Consider the following 19,203-nt stretch of genomic DNA (forward strand, 5'->3'; position numbering starts at 1 on the left):
GTGGGGTGCAGGGTGAGATGGATGTAATGTGGGGTGCAGAGTGACATGGATGTAATGTGGGAGTACAGCGTTACATGGATGTAATGTGGGGTGCAGCATGACATGGATGTAATGTGGGAGTATAGCGTTACATGGATGTAATGTGGGGTGCAGGGTGACATGGATGTAATGTGGGAGTACAGCGTGACATGGATGTAATGTGGGGTGCAGTGGGACATGGGTGTAATGTGGGGATGCAGTGTGACATGGGTGTAATGTGGGGTGCAGGGTGACATGGATGTAATGTGGGCCTGCAGCGTGACATGGATGTAATGTCGGGTGCAGTGTGACATGGGTGTAATGTGGGGGTGCAGGGTGACATGGATGTAATGTGGGGTGCAGGGTGACATGGATGTAATGTGGGGTGCAGAGTGACATGGATGTAATGTGGGAGTACAGTGTTACATGGATGTAATGTGGGGTGCAGGGTGACATGTATGTAATGTGGGAGTACAGCGTGACATGGATGTAATGTGGGGTGCAGTGGGACATGGGTGTAATGTGGGGATGCAGTGTGACATGGGTGTAATGTGGGGTGCAGGGTGACATGGATGTAATGTGGGCCTGCAGCGTGACATGAATGTAATGTCGGGTGCAGTGTGACATGGATGTAATGTGGGGTGCAGGGTGACATGGATGTAATGTGGGGTGCAGAGTGACATGGATGTAATGTGGGGTGCAGAGTGACATGGATGTAATGTGGGAGTACAGCGTTACATGGATGTAATGTGGGGTGCAGGGTGACATGGATGTAATGTGGGAGTACAGCGTGACATGGATGTAATGTGGGAGTACAGTGTTACATGGATGTAATGTGGGGTGCATGGTGACATGGATGTAATGTGGGAGTACAGCGTGACATGGATGTAATGTGGGGTGCAGTGGGACATGGGTGTAATGTGGGGATGCAGTGTGACATGGATGTAATGTAGGGTGGAGCGTGACATGGATGTAATGTAGGGTGCAGTGTGACATGGATGTAATGTAGGGTGCAGTGTGACATGGATGTAATGTGGGGTGCAGGGTGACATGGATGTAATGTGGGGTGCAGAGTGACATGGATGTAATGTGGGAGTACAGCGTTACATAGATGTAATGTGGGGTGCAGGGTGACATGGATGTAATGTGGGAGTACAGCGTGACATGGATGTAATGTGGGAGTACAGCGTTACATGGATGTAATGTGGGGTGCAGTGGGACATGGGTGTAATGTGGGTCTGCAGCGTGACATGGATGTAATGTCGGGTGCAGTGTGACATGGATGTAATGTCGGGTGCAGTGTGACCTGTGGGGTGTAGGGTGACATGGATGTAATGTGGGAGTACAGCGTTACATGGATGTAATGTGGGGTGCAGGGTGACATGGATGTAATGTGGGGTGCAGTGGGACATGGGTGTAATGTGGGGATGCAGTGTGACATGGGTGTAATGTGGGGTGCAGCGTGACGTGGATGTAATGTGGGGTGCAGTGGGACATGGGTGTAATGTGGGGTGCAGCATGACATGGATGTAATGTGGGAGTACAGCGTTACATAGATGTAATGTGGGGTGCAGGGTGACATGGATGTAATGTGGGAGTACAGCGTGACATGGATGTAATGTGGGGTGCAGTGGGACATGGGTGTAATGTGGGGATGCAGTGTGACATGGGTGTAATGTGGGGTGCAGGGTGACATGGATGTAATGTGGGCCTGCAGCGTGACATGGATGTAATGTCGGGTGCAGTGTGACATGGATGTAATGTGGGGTGCAGGGTGACATGGATGTAATGTGGGGTGCAGAGTGACATGGATGTAATGTGGGAGTACAGTGTTACATGGATGTAATGTGGGGTGCAGGGTGACATGTATGTAATGTGGGAGTACAGCGTGACATGGATGTAATGTGGGAGTACAGTGTTACATGGATGTAATGTGGGGTGCAGGGTGACATGTATGTAATGTGGGAGTACAGCGTGACATGGGTGTAATGTGGGGTGCAGTGGGACATGGGTGTAATGTGGGGATGCAGTGTGACATGGATGTAATGTAGGGTGGAGCGTGACATGGATGTAATGTAGGGTGCAGTGTGACATGGATGTAATGTAGGGTGCAGTGTGACATGGATGTAATGTGGGGTGCAGGGTGACATGGATGTAATGTGGGGTGCAGAGTGACATGGATGTAATGTGGGAGTACAGCGTTACATGGATGGAATGTGGGGTGCAGGGTGACATGGATGTAATGTGGGAGTACAGCGTGACATGGATGTAATGTGGGAGTACAGCGTTACATGGATGTAATGTGGGGTGCAGTGGGACATGGGTGTAATGTGGTGATGCAGTGTGACATGGGTGTAATGTGGGGTGCAGGGTGACATGGATATAATGTGGTCCTGCAGCGTGACATGGATGTAATGTCGGGTGCAGTGTGACATGGATGTAATGTCGGGTGCAGTGTGACCTGTGGGGTGTAGGGTGACATGGATGTAATGTGGGAGTACAGCGTTACATGGATGTAATGTGGGGTGCAGGGTGACATGGATGTAATGTGGGGTGCAGTGGGACATGGGTGTAATGTGGGGATGCAGTGTGACATGGGTGTAATGTGGGGTGCAGCGTGACGTGGATGTAATGTGGGGTGCAGTGGGACATGGGTGTAATGTGGGGATGCAGTGTGACATGGGTGTAATGTGGGGTGCAGGGTGACATGGATGTAATGTGGGCCTGCAGCGTGACATGGATGTAATGTCGGGTGCAGTGTGACATGGATGTAATGTGGGGTGCAGGGTGACATGGATGTAATGTGGGGTGCAGAGTGACATGGATGTAATGTGGGAGTACAGTGTTACATGGATGTAATGTGGGGTGCAGGGTGACATGTATGTAATGTGGGAGTACAGCGTGACATGGATGTAATGTGGGAGTACAGTGTTACATGGATGTAATGTGGGGTGCAGGGTGACATGTATGTAATGTGGGAGTACAGCGTGACATGGGTGTAATGTGGGGTGCAGTGGGACATGGGTGTAATGTGGGGATGCAGTGTGACATGGATGTAATGTAGGGTGGAGCGTGACATGGATGTAATGTAGGGTGCAGTGTGACATGGATGTAATGTAGGGTGCAGTGTGACATGGATGTAATGTGGGGTGCAGGGTCACATGGATGTAATGTGGGGTGCAGAGTGACATGGATGTAATGTGGGAGTACAGCGTTACATGGATGTAATGTGGGGTGCAGGGTGACATGGATGTAATGTGGGAGTACAGCGTGACATGGATGTAATGTGGGAGTACAGCGTTACATGGATGTAATGTGGGGTGCAGTGGGACATGGGTGTAATGTGGTGATGCAGTGTGACATGGGTGTAATGTGGGGTGCAGGGTGACATGGATATAATGTGGTCCTGCAGCGTGACATGGATGTAATGTCGGGTGCAGTGTGACATGGATGTAATGTCGGGTGCAGTGTGACCTGTGGGGTGTAGGGTGACATGGATGTAATGTGGGAGTACAGCGTTACATGGATGTAATGTGGGGTGCAGGGTGACATGGATGTAATGTGGGGTGCAGTGGGACATGGGTGTAATGTGGGGATGCAGTGTGACATGGGTGTAATGTGGGGTGCAGCGTGACGTGGATGTAATGTGGGGTGCAGTGGGACATGGGTGTAATGTGGGGATGCAGTGTGACATGGGTGTAATGTGGGGTGCAGGGTGACATGGATGTAATGTGGGCCTGCAGCGTGACATGGATGTAATGTCGGGTGCAGTGTGACATGGATGTAATGTGGGGTGCAGGGTGACATGGATGTAATGTGGGGTGCAGAGTGACATGGATGTAATGTGGGGTGCAGAGTGACATGGATGTAATGTGGGAGTACAGCGTTACATGGATGTAATGTGGGGTGCAGGGTGACATGGATGTAAAGTGGGAGTACAGCGTGACATGGATGTATTGTGGGAGTACAGCGTTACATGGATGTAATGTGGGGTGCATGGTGACATGGATGTAATGTGGGAGTACAGTGGGACATGGGTGTAATGTGGGGATGCAGTGTGACATGGGTGTAATGTGGGGTGCAGGGTGACATGGATGTAATGTAGGGTGGAGCGTGACATGGATGTAATGTCGGGTGCAGTGTGACATGGATGTAATGTGGGGTGCAGGGTGACATGGATGTAATGTGGGGTGCAGAGTGACATGGATGTAATGTGGGAGTACAGTGTTACATGGATGTAATGTGGGGTGCAGGGTGACATGTATGTAATGTGGGAGTACAGCGTGACATGGATGTAATGTGGGAGTACAGCGTTACATGGATGTAATGTGGGGTGCAGTGGGACATGGGTGTAATGTGGTGATGCAGTGTGACATGGGTGTAATGTGGGGTGCAGGATGACATGGATGTAATGTGGGCCTGCAGCGTGACATGGATGTAATGTCGGGTGCAGTGTGACATGGATGTAATGTCGGGTGCAGTGTGACCTGTGGGGTGTAGGGTGACATGGATGTAATGTGGCAGTACAGCGTTACATGGATGTAATGTGGGGTGCAGGGTGACATGGATGTAATGTGGGGTGCAGGGTGACATAGATGTAATGTGGGAGTACAGCGTGATATGGATGTAATGTGGGGTGCAGTGTGACATGGGTGTAATGTGGAGATGCAGTGTGACATGGGTGTAATGTGGGTTGCAGCGTGACATGGATGTAATGTCGGGTGCAGCGTGACATGGATGTAATGTCGGGTGCAGCGTGACATGGATGTAATGTGGGTGCAGAGTGACATGGATGTAATGTCGGGTGCAGTGTGAAATGGATGTAATGTGGGGTGTAGGGTGACATGGATGGATTGTGGGATGCAGGGTGACATGGATGTAATGTGGGGTGCAGCGTGACATGGATGTCATGTGGGGGGTGCAGTGTGACATGGGTGTAATGTGGGCCTGCAGCGTGACATGGATGTAATATCGGGTGCAGTGTGACATGGATGTAATGTGGGGTGCAGTGTGACATGGGTGTAATGTGGGATGCAGTGTGACATGGATGTAATGTGGGGATGCAGTGTGACATGAATGTAATGTGGGGGGTGCAGTGTGACATGGGTGTAATGTGGGGATGCAGTGTGACATGGGTGTAATGTGGGGGCAGCGTGACATGGATGTAATGTGGGGTGCAGGGTGACATGGATGTAATGTGGGAGTACAGCGTGACATGGATGTAATCTGGGATGCAGTGTGACATGGGTGTAATGTGGGGTGCAGTGTGACATGTATGTAATGTGGGGGCAGCGTGACATGGATGTAATGTGGGGGGTGCAGTGTAATGTGGGATGCAGTGTGACATGTATGTAATTTGGGGGCAGCGTGACATGGATGTAATGTGGGGGTGCAGGATGACATGGATGTAATGTGGGAGTACAGGGTGACATGGATGTAATGTGGGGTGCAGTGTGACATGGATGTAATGTCGGGTGCAGCGTGACATGGATGTAATGTAGGGGCAGCGTGATATGGATGTAATGTGGGGTGCAGTGTGACATGGATGTTATGTCGGGTGCAGTGTGACATGGATGTAATGTCGGGTGCAGTGTGACATGGATGTCATGTGGGGGGGCAGCGTGACATGGATGTCATGTGGGGGTGCAGGGTGACATGGATGTAATGTGCGGTACAGGGTGACATGGATGTAATGCTGGGTGCAGTGTGACATGGATGTTATGCGGGATGCAGTGTGACATGTATGTAATATCGGGTGCAGTGTGACATGGATGTTATGCGGGGTGCAGTGTGACGTGTATGTAATGTGGGGTGCAGTGTGACATGGATGTTATGTGGGGGTCAGGCATCACATGGATGTTATGCGGGATGCAGTGTGACATGTGTGTAATGTGGGGTGCAGTGTCACATGGATGATATGTGGGGGTCAGGCATCACATGGACATAGCTCCCAACTGTCCCGGTTTCAGCGGGACTGTCACTTTTTTTAACCCCTGTCCCGCCTCCCCGGTCAATTGATGGTTTGTCACGTATTTCCCAGCTGGGTTCCGCTCTGGCTTGACATGTCCCGCCTCCGTTTGTGTTCCGCCCCCGACACCTACTTCCTTCTCTGGATGGCTGCAGTGAAGCCAGGAGGCGGGGTAGGCAAGCCGCTGCTGTGAAAATCTGGTCTTCGCACATTCACACCTCCCCCTCAGGACAGACCCACGGAGTTGGGGAAGGCCGGCATGACGCGGTCAAAGGGAGGGAGCGTAACGAGGAAGGGGGAGGGGTTAGGTAGTGGCGCGAGTTGTCAAGGAGACAACTAAAACGGGCTGCCTGAGAGGAAGGAGCAGCCATTTTAAGCCATAGGCTGAAGAGTGAACAGCGCTATGGCCAACGTGGGAGATATTCTTGCTCAGCTACGGGCATTGGCAGTGGAAGGCGGTCCGGAGTTGCGGGAGCAGGTCATGGCAGCCCTAGAGCCGGCGAGCAGTGGAGGAGATGGGGGAGTACGGCGGTCACGGAGGACTCGACCGCCCGTTCGAGTGAGCCCGGAACCTACCCCCCGCACCCGCCACAGGGTAAGGAGCCCCTTGCGTAGCGCTCGCACCGGGAGGAATCCAAGTACTCGGGCGGGTGCAACGGTCAGTGCGCCGCGGCCATCACATCAGGCAAGGCCGGGCGCATGTGAGCCAAGTCGACGTGGGAATTCATCACCGGGTGCTGCGGGGCCTCCTGCTGATGATGTCCCAGTCGGAGGAGGTGCCTCTTGGAACGCGCAACGGCGGGAAGAACCAGGAGTATCTCGCGCCCCCCGTGCGGGGGGTGAGCGGCAGTCGGTGGGGCCAGCGGTGGAGTTGAGACATTACCTGGATGTCGGCGCCGGGCCTCCGGTGGCTGGGGCGGCAGAGGTTGGAATGACAGGAGGATCGGGCCTGTTCTGCTGTGGCTGTCCGGGGGCCAGCAGCGATGCTTCAGTAGCTGGAAGTGAGAGGAGGACGCAACATGCGGAGAGCATCATGGTCGCTGGCGGGCACACAGCACCCGTGCAGCATGGTGAGTCCAGTTCTATGTCTGTGCAGTCGGTGGGGATAAGGTCGGCTATGAGTGGAGTGAGTGATGCGGGAACGTTGGAGGAGATGCGTTCGCTGATGGGGAGCATGCGGGAGTTGTTGGCGCGGTGCGAGGGTGGGGTGTCGGGAGTGTCACCAGTGTCGGCATGGGTGCCGTGGTCGGGGCATGGCGGTGGGGCGAATTGGCGGCGTGAGTCTGGGGTAGCAGTGTCGGTGCAAACGGAGAAGGAGAAGGAGGAAAGGGTGCGTCTGGATGACAGGGCGAAAGGAGAGGTGTATGTCTGTTTTGAGGGTCAATTGGGAATGCATCTGAAGAAAGAGGTAAAGGAGAAGATCTGGAAAGACGAATACGTCGAGATCTTCTCCCTTTTGCCGCTGTCCAAATTTTGTTTGGAAAAGAACAAGAAGGAAGAGGTTAAAAAGGAGGAGGAAGAGAAAAAACGTTGCCGGTTAATTCCTCAGACGTTTCAGAATTGGTTTCATGCGTTTTCAATTTTAGCAAGTGTGGTGGGGGAAAAGGCCCCAGAGAACTGCTCAGGTTTGTTCTGCTATCAAAATGTGATTGGGGAAGCATACAGGGCCTATGGGGGGCAGACGTGGCTTAGGTACGACGAGGATTTCAGGCAGCGTAAGGCGATGAGGCCGAGTATCCGTTGGGACCAAAAGGATATTGGTTTGTGGCTACAGGTTATGGCGCCGGTGCGTTATGGGCAGTCCTTTCGAGGGAGCAAAGAGGAGGCTGGGACCAGTGGCAGCTCGGGTCAACAGAAGGAAGGAACTGGGACTACGGGGAGTGCAAAGGGAGGCACATGTTGGCAGTTTAATGATGGCTTGTGCAAGTACGGGGCCAGTTGTAAGTTTCGTCACGTCTGCTCCACATGTGGGGGATCGTCGCATGGGACAGCAAAATGCTTCAAGAGGGGCAAGGGGCGTAGCGGAAGCGGGTCTGGACAAGGGGGTGTCTCCGGTGAGGCTGGAAAAGATGGAGCCTTACCTAAATAGATATCCAGACAGGGAAAAAGCCGAACTGTTACGGGGGGGGGGGTTTTGGGGAAGGTTTCCGTATTCCGGCTCCGGATCATGTGGTGCCATTTACGACCAGAAATTTGAAGTCGGCCTATCAGTACCCTGAGGTGGTGAGTGAAAAATTATCGAAGGAGGTGCGTTTGGGGCGCATGGCAGGTCCTTTTCCAGTATTGCCAATTGAAGGGTTGGTGGTTTCCCCGTTGGGTGTCGTTCCCAAAAAGGAGGCGAATAAGTTTCGCCTCATTCACCATCTTTCTTATCCAAGGGGTTTGTCGGTGAACGACGGTATTTCTCCGGAGATTTGTTCGGTGGAATATACGTCTTTCGACAAAGCGGTGGAGTGGGTTAAGAGGTATGGGCGGGGGGCGTTGCTGGCGAAAACCGACATAGAATCGGCATTTCGGTTATTACCGGTGCATCGTGATAGTCTGCGGTTGCTCGGGTGTTTTTGGGATTCCGGTTTTTATGTGGATCGATGCCTCCCTATGGGGTGTTCGGTGTCATGTGCTTACTTCGAGGCTTTTAGTTCCTTTTTGGAGTGGGTAGTGAAGGAGGAAGCTAGGTCGGGATCTATAATTCACTACCTGGATGATTTTTTATGCATTGGCCCCGGGGGTTCTAGGTTGTGCCACACGTTGCTCGCGTCGGTACGGTGGGTATTGGAGAAGTTCGGTGTGCCACTGGCCGAGGGAAAGACTGAGGGTCCGACTTCTTGTTTGGTGTTTTTGGGCATCACCCTGGATTCGGAGAAAATGGAGTGTAGGTTGCCGGAGGATAAACTGGTGGCTTTGCGGGCGGAGGTGAATCGGGCAGCCAAGTTGAAAAAATTGACCTTGAGGGAGATTCAGTCCTTGCTGGGCAAATTGAATTTCGCTTGCAGGATCATACCCATGGGTAGGGTTTTTTGCAGGCGGCTTGCTGCGGCAACGGCAGGGGTGAGGCTGCCACATCATTTTGTGCGATTGGGGCGTAAAGTACGGGATGATCTGGAGGTATGGGACACCTTTTTGGAAAAATACAACGGGCGTTCTTTGATGATGGATGAAGTAGTCAATAATTTTGACTGGGAGATGTTCACAGATGCCTCGGGTTCTGTGGGTTTCGGAGCAATTTTTGGAGGACAGTGGTGTGCGGAAAGGTGGCCAGCATCGTGGTCTGCGGAGGGGCTGACCAAGAACTTGGCCTGTCTGGAATTGTTCCCGATTGTTGTGGCGGTGCACATATGGGGGGATTGTTTCCGTAACAAGAAGATAAGATTTCATTGCGACAATCAGGCAGTGGTGGCGGCAATAAATGGATTGTCAGCATCTTCCCCTCCGGTGGTGAGACTGTTGCGGCATCTGGTGTTGTTGTGCTTGGGTTTAAATGCATGGGTGGTGGCGGTGCATGTTCCGGGTGTACTTAATTCCATTGCTGATGCTTTGTCTCGATTTCAGTGGGATCGCTGCAGGGAACTGGCGCCGGGCGCAGACGACGCGGGGATCCCTTGTCCGGCACAGCTATGGGAGATTGCCTTCGAACGGCGGGGGCGCTGATAAGAGCGTCCCTGGCTGAGGGCACTTGGGCGGCTTACAAGGAAACACTGGATAAGTGGGACAGGCTGATAGAGGAGTTGGGTGGGGAAACTACTGAGGAGGGATATGAGAGGGCATTGTTAGTATGGTTGGGTAGAGCAGCTAATGCACGTTGGTCGAGGGCTAAAGTGGATAAGGGAGTGTCGGCATTGGCTTTTGGTTTCAAGTTACGGGGGATTCGGGATGCGACAAAGAGTTTCATGGTTCAGCAAGCCCTGAAGGGGTTTAGAAAAGGGTTGGGGAAGATAGGCGACAGCAGGATGCCGGTGTCATTCAAAGTATTGGAAAAGTTGGGGGGTGAGTTAGTGGTAGTTTGTGAGTCGGAATATGAAGTTAGGTTGTTTAAATTAGCATTCTCGTGGGCGTTTTATGGGGCCATGAGAGTTAGTGAATTGGTGGCGCCTAGTAGGTGGGTCGGTGGGGGGGTTTTGGGGGAGGATGTCGTGTATGGTGAAGGTTGGGTGGAGTTTGGAATACGTCGTTCTAAGACTGATGTGTTCGGCAAGGGGAAGAGGGTGTCACTGCGGGAAGTTGGCGGGTCTGTCATGTGTCCGTCCAAATGCTTGCGTGAGTTTTTGGCAGTGCGGGGTAGCCAAGGGGGCCCGTTGTTGTGCCACAGGGAGGGGTCGTTTTTATCCCGCTATCAGTTCACGGCTGTCTTTCGGAAGTGCTTGGTTCGATTGGGACTAGACGGGAAGGCATTTGCTTCTCACTCTTTTCGGATTGGAGCGGTGACTGAGGCAGCGGACAGAGGCCTTGGGTCGGAAGTGGTGAAGAGGGTGGGGAGGTGGGGTTCCGGAATATTTCAGTCTTATGTTCGGCCGCACCTTTTCTTGGGTCAGCAGTGAAGTGTTAATTCGGGTTGTTGGGGGGGGGGGGTTGAGGGGGTGCGTTTTGGATTGAGGGGGTGGTATGTGGTTTACTGTTGCTTTGTAATTGCAGGTTTTCAAAGCAGTCTGGCGTGGATCCTTGGGCACTCATACGTTTTTTGGGGTTCTCAGAGAGTTGCAGTGCGCCCAGAAGGGAGGCAATTAGGTTTCGACAGGACGCAGGTAACGGTGCGGTGGTTGGGCTTCAGAGGTATGAAGTGGGGGATGATGCTAACTGAGTTTCGCAAGTTCGTGGAGTTGGACAGGTGCCCTGAGATAGTTATACTACATATTGGGGGCAATGATTTGGGGGGTCGTCCGGTGCGAGAGTTGATCAGGGATATGCAACATGATTTATTGAAATTAATGGTGGAATTCCCTGATCTGGTTGTGGTGTGGTCGGATATGGTGTATAGACGGTTTTGGAGACATGCCAGATCGGTCGGCCGTTTGAACAGGGCCCGGGTGAAGCTTAATCGCGCTGTTGGGGGGTTTGTGGTTCGAAATGGAGGTCTATCCGTTCGACACAGGGAGCTGGAGGATGGGGAGGGTGAATACTGGTTAGCAGATGGGGTCCATCTTAATGCAGTCGGCTTGGATTTGTGGACCCTCGGGATCCAAGGGGGTTTGGAGCGTGCTCTGGCGGTGGTGGGGGGCGCACAGGCTTGAGTGGAGTCAAGGCCTGTTTGCGGTGGCAGGGGGAGGGGGGAAAGTCCTTGGAGTTGGTGGAGCTACAAAGGGGGAGCGGGAGAGAACATGGCGGCTAGTTTTCTCCTGAATGACGGGCCATGCCTAGGGGTATGGCGTTATGGACTCCTGCTGGGTGGTGTCCCGGGGAGTGGGAAATTATTGAAAAGCCATCTGCTGGATCTGGTGCCCTTGAACCGGAGGTGGCGGTTGAGGGTAATAGCGAGAGGAAGAGCAGAAGGGCAATTTTATGTTAGCTCCAAGGACCTTCCCCTTACAACGGGGTACCTTATTATTATTATTATTATTATATTATTATTGTTGGGGGGGTGGTTTGATGTTATATTGAATTTTTTGTTGTTGTATATTTTAATAAATTGGCTGCTGTGGCCAGATTAATCCAAGAGAGTCGATGTCTGAGTCTTTCTTTAGGCCATGGTGGTCATATCGGGTGGTAGCAGAAGAAGTGACGAGAGCGACCAGAATTCCCTGAAGTGCCGTGACAAAAAGAGGACAGACCCACGGAGTTGGGGAAGGCCGGCATGACGCGGTCAAAGGGAGGCAGCGTAACGAGGAAGGGGGAGGGGTTAGGTAGTGGCGCGAGTTGTCAAGGAGACAACTAAAACGGGCTGCCTGAGAGGAAGGAGCAGCCATTTTAAGCCATAGGCTGAAGAGTCCCGCCCGCCCGCCCTAGTGGACAGAGTGTTCAGTAGGGTAGGAGGGTAGTTCGTCGCAGCAGCTGGGGGCAGGGGGAGGGGGGAAAGTCCTTGGAGTTGGTGGAGCTACAAAGGGGGAGCGGGAGAGAACATGGCGGCTAGTTTTCTCCTGAATGACGGGCCATGCCTAGGGGTATGGCGTTATGGACTCCTGCTGGGTGGTGTCCCGGGGAGTGGGAAATTATTGAAAAGCCATCTGCTGGATCTGGTGCCCTTGAACCGGAGGTGGCGGTTGAGGGTAATAGCGAGAGGAAGAGCAGAAGGGCAATTTTATGTTAGCTCCAAGGACCTTCCCCTTACAACGGGGTACCTTATTATTATTATTATTATTATATTATTATTGTTGGGGGGGTGGTTTGATGTTATATTGAATTTTTTTTGTTGTATGTTTTAATAAATTGGCTGCTGTGGCCAGATTAATCCAAGAGAGTCGATGTCTGAGTCTTTCTTTAGGCCATGGTGGTCATATCGGGTGGTAGCAGAAGAAGTGACGAGACCGACCAGAATTCCCTGAAGTGCCGTGTCATGTTAAAAGTCAAACTTTTGCTTTGGAATGAAAGGTCTACATCTAGGGGAAGTGTCTACCTGGGTGTAAGACTTGCTTCATGGAGAACATTTAAGTTCCCTACATCCAACCTATTGTGCCAGTGCCCCCCTCCACTAGCCTTCTAAGTGGAACCTGTCAAAGTAGGTTATGCCAGCTTGATTTTTACAGCATTTTGCTCCAATTCCACACGTTTTTGCAACATCTAAAGGGATCATGGCAAAGTAGTTAGAAGTTGTGCAAATGGGGGTTGATGCAGATTACAAAAGATTAAAAGGTGATGGCAGCACCCCCAGCATGTGTGGCATCTATTTTTACTGGAAGGCAGGTGTCTTGATTTTAGGAGCTTGCAAGCGCCATTTTCTGTGCATGGCAATAGAAGCTTGGCAGTGGGGTTTCAAAATGGCCGCCCCCAGAGGCAGAAAAATACAAAATGGCTGCCCGCAGAAGAAAGCATGAGGCTAGTTTGCATCCCACGGAACACTGTGCATGTCACAGTGGGATCCCTTGAAAACTGGCACCATGACATCATAAAGGGCCCTGTTCTGCTGGCAGCTGTGGCTGTCTCACTGCTCATTCCAGCTCTGCAGCTCTTCCAGGAGGCAGCGGGAGATGTTGTGCACTGGGGCAGTCATCTCTGGGTTCATGGAAACCCCAGGAGGGGTAATGGCCCGTGCCAAGCAAGTTGGGCTTAGGGAAGATTTAAAGCGCATAGCAGACCATAATGCTAAAAGCACAAAAATCATGCATCATGTTCTTTTGCATGGGATTAGATGGCTGTCTTCTTTAGTCCTGCATACAGATATGTTTTTGGAGCATAATAGCGGCAGGGCAAGTCTTAATCTAGACGTCCCCACCCCCAGCTTTATCAATGCAAAGTAGAATCAGCCTGGGCCGCTTGCCCCTGTCTGTTAAACACCAGTCTTTATTAATCCTGTTAAAAGTCAAACTTTTGCTTTGGAATGAAAGATCTACATCTAGGGGAAGTGTCTACCTGGGTGTAAGACTTGCTTCATGGAGAACATTTAAGTTCCCTACATCCAACCTATTGTGCCAGTGCCCCCCTCCACTAGCCTTCTAAGTGGAACCTGTCAAAGTAGGTTATGACAGCTTGATTTTTACAGCATTTTGCTCCAATTCCACACGTTTTTGCAACATCTAAAGGGATCATGGCAAAGAAGTTAGAAGTTGTGCAAATGGGGGTTGATGCAGATTACAAAAGATTAAAAGGTGATGGCAGCACCCCCAGCATGTGTGGCATCTATTTTTACTGGAAGGCAGGTGTCTTGATTTTAGGAGCTTGCAAGCGCCATTTTCTGTGCATGGCAATAGAAGCTTGGCAGTGGGGTTTCAAAATGGCCGCCCCCAGAGGCAGAAAAATACAAAATGGCTGCCCGCAGAAGAAAGCATGAGGCTAGTTTGCATCCCACGGAACACTGTGCATGTCACAGTGGGATCCCTTGGAAACTGGCACCATGACATCATAAAGGGCCCTGTTATGCTGGCAGCTGTGGCTGTCTCACTGCTCATTCCAGCTCTGCAGCTCTTCCAGGAGGCAGCGGGAGATGTTGTGCACTGGGGCAGTCATCTCTGGGTTCATGGAAACCCCAGGAGGGGTAATGGCCCGTGCCAAGCAAGTTGGGCTTAGGGAAGATTTAAAGCGCATAGCAGACCATAATGCTAAAAGCACAAAAATCATGCATCATGTTCTTTTGCATGGGATTAGATGGCTGTCTTCTTTAGTCCTGCATACAGATATGTTTTTGGAGCATAATAGCGGCAGGGCAAGTCTTAATCTAGACGTCCCCACCCCCAGCTTTATCAATGCAAAGTAGAATCAGCCTGGGCCGCTTGCCCCTGTCTGCTAAACACCAGTCTTTATTAATCCTGTTAAAAGTCAAACTTTTGCTTTGGAATGAAAGGTCTACATCTAGGGGAAGTGTCTACCTGGGTGTAAGACTTGCTTCATGGAGAACATTTAAGTTCCCTACATCCAACCTATTGTGCCAGTGCCCCCCTCCACTAGCCTTCTAAGTGGAACCTGTCAAAGTAGGTTATGCCAGCTTGATTTTTACAGCATTTTGCTCCAACACCAGTCTTTATTAATCCTGTTAAAAGTCAAACTTTTGCTTTGGAATGAAAGGTCTACATCTAGGGGAAGTGTCTACCTGGGTGTAAGACTTGCTTCATGGAGAACATTTAAGTTCCCTACATCCAACCTATTGTGCCAGTGCCCCCCTCCACTAGCCTTCTAAGTGGAACCTGTCAAAGTAGGTTATGCCAGCTCGATTTTTACAGCATTTTGCTCCAATTCCACACGTTTTTGCAACATCTAAAGGGATCATGGCAAAGTAGTTAGAAGTTGTGCAAATGGGGGTTGATGCAGATTACAAAAGATTAAAAGGTGATGGCAGCACCCCCAGCATGTGTGGCATCTATTTTTACTGGAAGGCAGGTGTCTTGATTTTAGGAGCTTGCAAGCGCCATTTTCTGTGCATGGCAATAGAAGCTTGGCAGTGGGGTTTCAAAATGGCCGCCCCCAGAGGCAGAAAAATACAAAATGGCTGCCCGCAGAAGAAAGCATGAGGCTAGTTTGCATCCCACGGAACACTGTGCATGTCACAGTGGGATCCCTTGGAAACTGGCACCATGACATCATAAAGGGCCCTGTTCTGCTGGCAGCTGTGGCTGTCTCACTGCTCATTCCAGCTCTGCAGCTCTTCCAGGAGGCAGCGGGAGATGTTGTGCACTGGGGCAGTCATCTCTGGGTTCATGGAAACCCCAGGAGGGGTAATGGCCCGTGCCAAGCAAGTTGGGCTTAGGGAAGATTTAAAGCGCATAGCAGACCATAATGCTAAAAGCACAAAAATCATGCATCATGTTCTTTTGCATGGGATTAGATGGCTGTCTTCTTTAGTCCTGCATACAGATATGTTTTTGGAGCATAATAGCGGCAGGGCAAGTCTTAATCTAGACGTCCCCACCCCCAGCTTTATCAATGCAAAGTAGAATCAGCCTGGGCCGCTTGCCCCTGTCTGCTAAACACCAGTCTTTATTAATCCTGTTAAAAGTCAAACTTTTGCTTTGGAATGAAAGGTCTACATCTAGGGGAAGTGTCTACCTGGGTGTAAGACTTGCTTCATGGAGAACATTTAAGTTCCCTACATCCAACCTATTGTGCCAGTGCCCCCCTCCACTAGCCTTCTAAGTGGAACCTGTCAAAGTAGGTTATGCCAGCTTGATTTTTACAGCATTTTGCTCCAATTCCACACATTTTTGCAACATCTAAAGGGATCATGGCAAAGAAGTTAGAAGTTGTGCAAATGGGGGTTGATGCAGATTACAAAAGATTAAAAGGTGATGGCAGCACCCCCAGCATGTGTGGCATCTATTTTCCTGGAAGGCAGGTGTCTTGATTTTAGGAGCTTGCAAGCGCCATTTTCTGTGCATGGCAATAGAAGCTTGGCAGTGGGGTTTCAAAATGGCCGCCCCCAGAGGCAGAAAAATACAAAATGGCTGCCCGCAGAAGAAAGCATGAGGCTAGTTTGCATCCCACGGAACACTGTGCATGTCACAGTGGGATCCCTTGGAAACTGGCACCATGACATCATAAAGGGCCCTGTTCTGCTGGCAGCTGTGGCTGTCTCACTGCTCATTCCAGCTCTGCAGCTCTTCCAGGAGGCAGCGGGAGATGTTGTGCACTGGGGCAGTCATCTCTGGGTTCATGGAAACCCCAGGAGGGGTAATGGCCCGTGCCAAGCAAGTTGGGCTTAGGGAAGATTTAAAGCGCATAGCAGACCATAATGCTAAAAGCACAAAAATCATGCATCATGTTCTTTTGCATGGGATTAGATGGCTGTCTTCTTTAGTCCTGCATACAGATATGTTTTTGGAGCATAATAGCGGCAGGGCAAGTCTTAATCTAGACGTCCCCACCCCCAGCTTTATCAATGCAAAGTAGAATCAGCCTGGGCCGCTTGCCCCTGTCTGCTAAACACCAGTCTTTATTAATCCTGTTAAAAGTCAAACTTTTGCTTTGGAATGAAAGGTCTACATCTAGGGGAAGTGTCTACCTGGGTGTAAGACTTGCTTCATGGAGAACATTTAAGTTCCCTACATCCAACCTATTGTGCCAGTGCCCCCCTCCACTAGCCTTCTAAGTGGAACCTGTCAAAGTAGGTTATGCCAGCTCGATTTTTACAGCATTTTGCTCCAATTCCACACGTTTTTGCAACATCTAAAGGGATCATGGCAAAGAAGTTAGAAGTTGTGCAAATGGGGGTTGATGCAGATTACAAAAGATTAAAAGGTGATGGCAGCACCCCCAGCATGTGTGGCATCTATTTTTACTGGAAGGCAGGTGTCTTGATTTTAGGAGCTTGCAAGCGCCATTTTCTGTGCATGGCAATAGAAGCTTGGCAGTGGGGTTTCAAAATGGCCGCCCCCAGAGGCAGAAAAATACAAAATGGCTGCCCGCAGAAGAAAGCATGAGGCTAGTTTGCATCCCACGGAACACTGTGCATGTCACAGTGGGATCCCTTGGAAACTGGCACCATGACATCATAAAGGGCCCTGTTCTGCTGGCAGCTGTGGCTGTCTCACTGCTCATTCCAGCTCTGCAGCTCTTCCAGGAGGCAGCGGGAGATGTTGTGCACTGGGGCAGTCATCTCTGGGTTCATGGAAACCCCAGGAGGGGTAATGGCCCGTGCCAAGCAAGTTGGGCTTAGGGAAGATTTAAAGCGGATAGCAGACCATAATGCTAAAAGCACAAAAATCATGCATCATGTTCTTTTGCATGGGATTAGATGGCTGTCTTCTTTAGTCCTGCATACAGATATGTTTTTGGAGCATAATAGCGGCAGGGCAAGTCTTAATCTAGACGTCCCCACCCCCAGCTTTATCAATGCAAAGTAGAATCAGCCTGGGCCGCTTGCCCCTGTCTGCTAAACACCAGTCTTTATTAATCATGTTAAAAGTCAAACTTTTGCTTTGGAATGAAAGGTCTACATCTAGGGGAAGTGTCTACCTGGGTGTAAGACTTGCTTCATGGAGAACATTTAAGTTCCCTACATCCAACCTATTGTGCCAGTGCCCCCCTCCACTAGCCTTCTAAGTGGAACCTGTCAAAGTAGGTTATGCCAGCTTGATTTTTACAGCATTTTGCTCCAATTCCACACATTTTTGCAACATCTAAAGGGATCATGGCAAAGAAGTTAGAAGTTGTGCAAATGGGGGTTGATGCAGATTACAAAAGATTAAAAGGTGATGGCAGCACCCCCAGCATGTGTGGCATCTATTTTCCTGGAAGGCAGGTGTCTTGATTTTAGGAGCTTGCAAGCGCCATTTTCTGTGCATGGCAATAGAAGCTTGGCAGTGGGGTTTCAAAATGGCCGCCCCCAGAGGCAGAAAAATACAAAATGGCTGCCCGCAGAAGAAAGCATGAGGCTAGTTTGCATCCCACGGAACACTGTGCATGTCACAGTGGGATCCCTTGGAAACTGGCACCATGACATCATAAAGGGCCCTGTTCTGCTGGCAGCTGTGGCTGTCTCACTGCTCATTCCAGCTCTGCAGCTCTTCCAGGAGGCAGCGGGAGATGTTGTGCACTGGGGCAGTCATCTCTGGGTTCATGGAAACCCCAGGAGGGGTAATGGCCCGTGCCAAGCAAGTTGGGCTTAGGGAAGATTTAAAGCGCATAGCAGACCATAATGCTAAAAGCACAAAAATCATGCATCATGTTCTTTTGCATGGGATTACATGGCTGTCTTCTTTAGTCCTGCATACAGATATGTTTTTGGAGCATAATAGCGGCAGGGCAAGTCTTATTCTAGACGTCCCCACCCCCAGCTTTATCAATGCAAAGTAGAATCAGCCTGGGCCGCTTGCCCCTGTCTGCTAAACACCAGTCTTTATTAATCCTGTTAAAAGTCAAACTTTTGCTTTGGAATGAAAGGTCTACATCTAGGGGAAGTGTCTACCTGGGTGTAAGACTTGCTTCATGGAGAACATTTAAGTTCCCTACATCCAACCTATTGTGCCAGTGCCCCCCTCCACTAGCCTTCTAAGTGGAACCTGTCAAAGTAGGTTATGCCAGCTTGATTTTTACAGCATTTTGCTCCAATTCCACACGTTTTTGCAACATCTAAAGGGATCATGGCAAAGAAGTTAGAAGTTGTGCAAATGGGGGTTGATGCAGATTACAAAAGATTAAATGGTGATGGCAGCACCCCCAGCATGTGTGGCATCTATTTTCCTGGAAGGCAGGTGTCTTGATTTTAGGAGCTTGCAAGCGCCATTTTCTGTGCATGGCAATAGAAGCTTGGCAGTGGGGTTTCAAAATGGCCGCCCCCAGAGGCAGAAAAATACAAAATGGCTGCCCGCAGAAGAAAGCATGAGGCTAGTTTGCATCCCACGGAACACTGTGCATGTCACAGTGGGATCCCTTGGAAACTGGCACCATGACATCATAAAGGGCCCTGTTCTGCTGGCAGCTGTGGCTGTCTCACTGCTCATTCCAGCTCTGCAGCTCTTCCAGGAGGCAGCGGGAGATGTTGTGCACTGGGGCAGTCATCTCTGGGTTCATGGAAACCCCAGGAGGGGTAATGGCCCGTGCCAAGCAAGTTGGGCTTAGGGAAGATTTAAAGCGCATAGCAGACCATAATGCTAAAAGCACAAAAATCATGCATCATGTTCTTTTGCATGGGATTAGATGGC

Source organism: Engystomops pustulosus, chromosome 6 (assembly GCF_040894005.1).
Source record: "Engystomops pustulosus chromosome 6, aEngPut4.maternal, whole genome shotgun sequence".
Taxonomy (NCBI): Eukaryota; Metazoa; Chordata; class Amphibia; order Anura; family Leptodactylidae; genus Engystomops; species Engystomops pustulosus.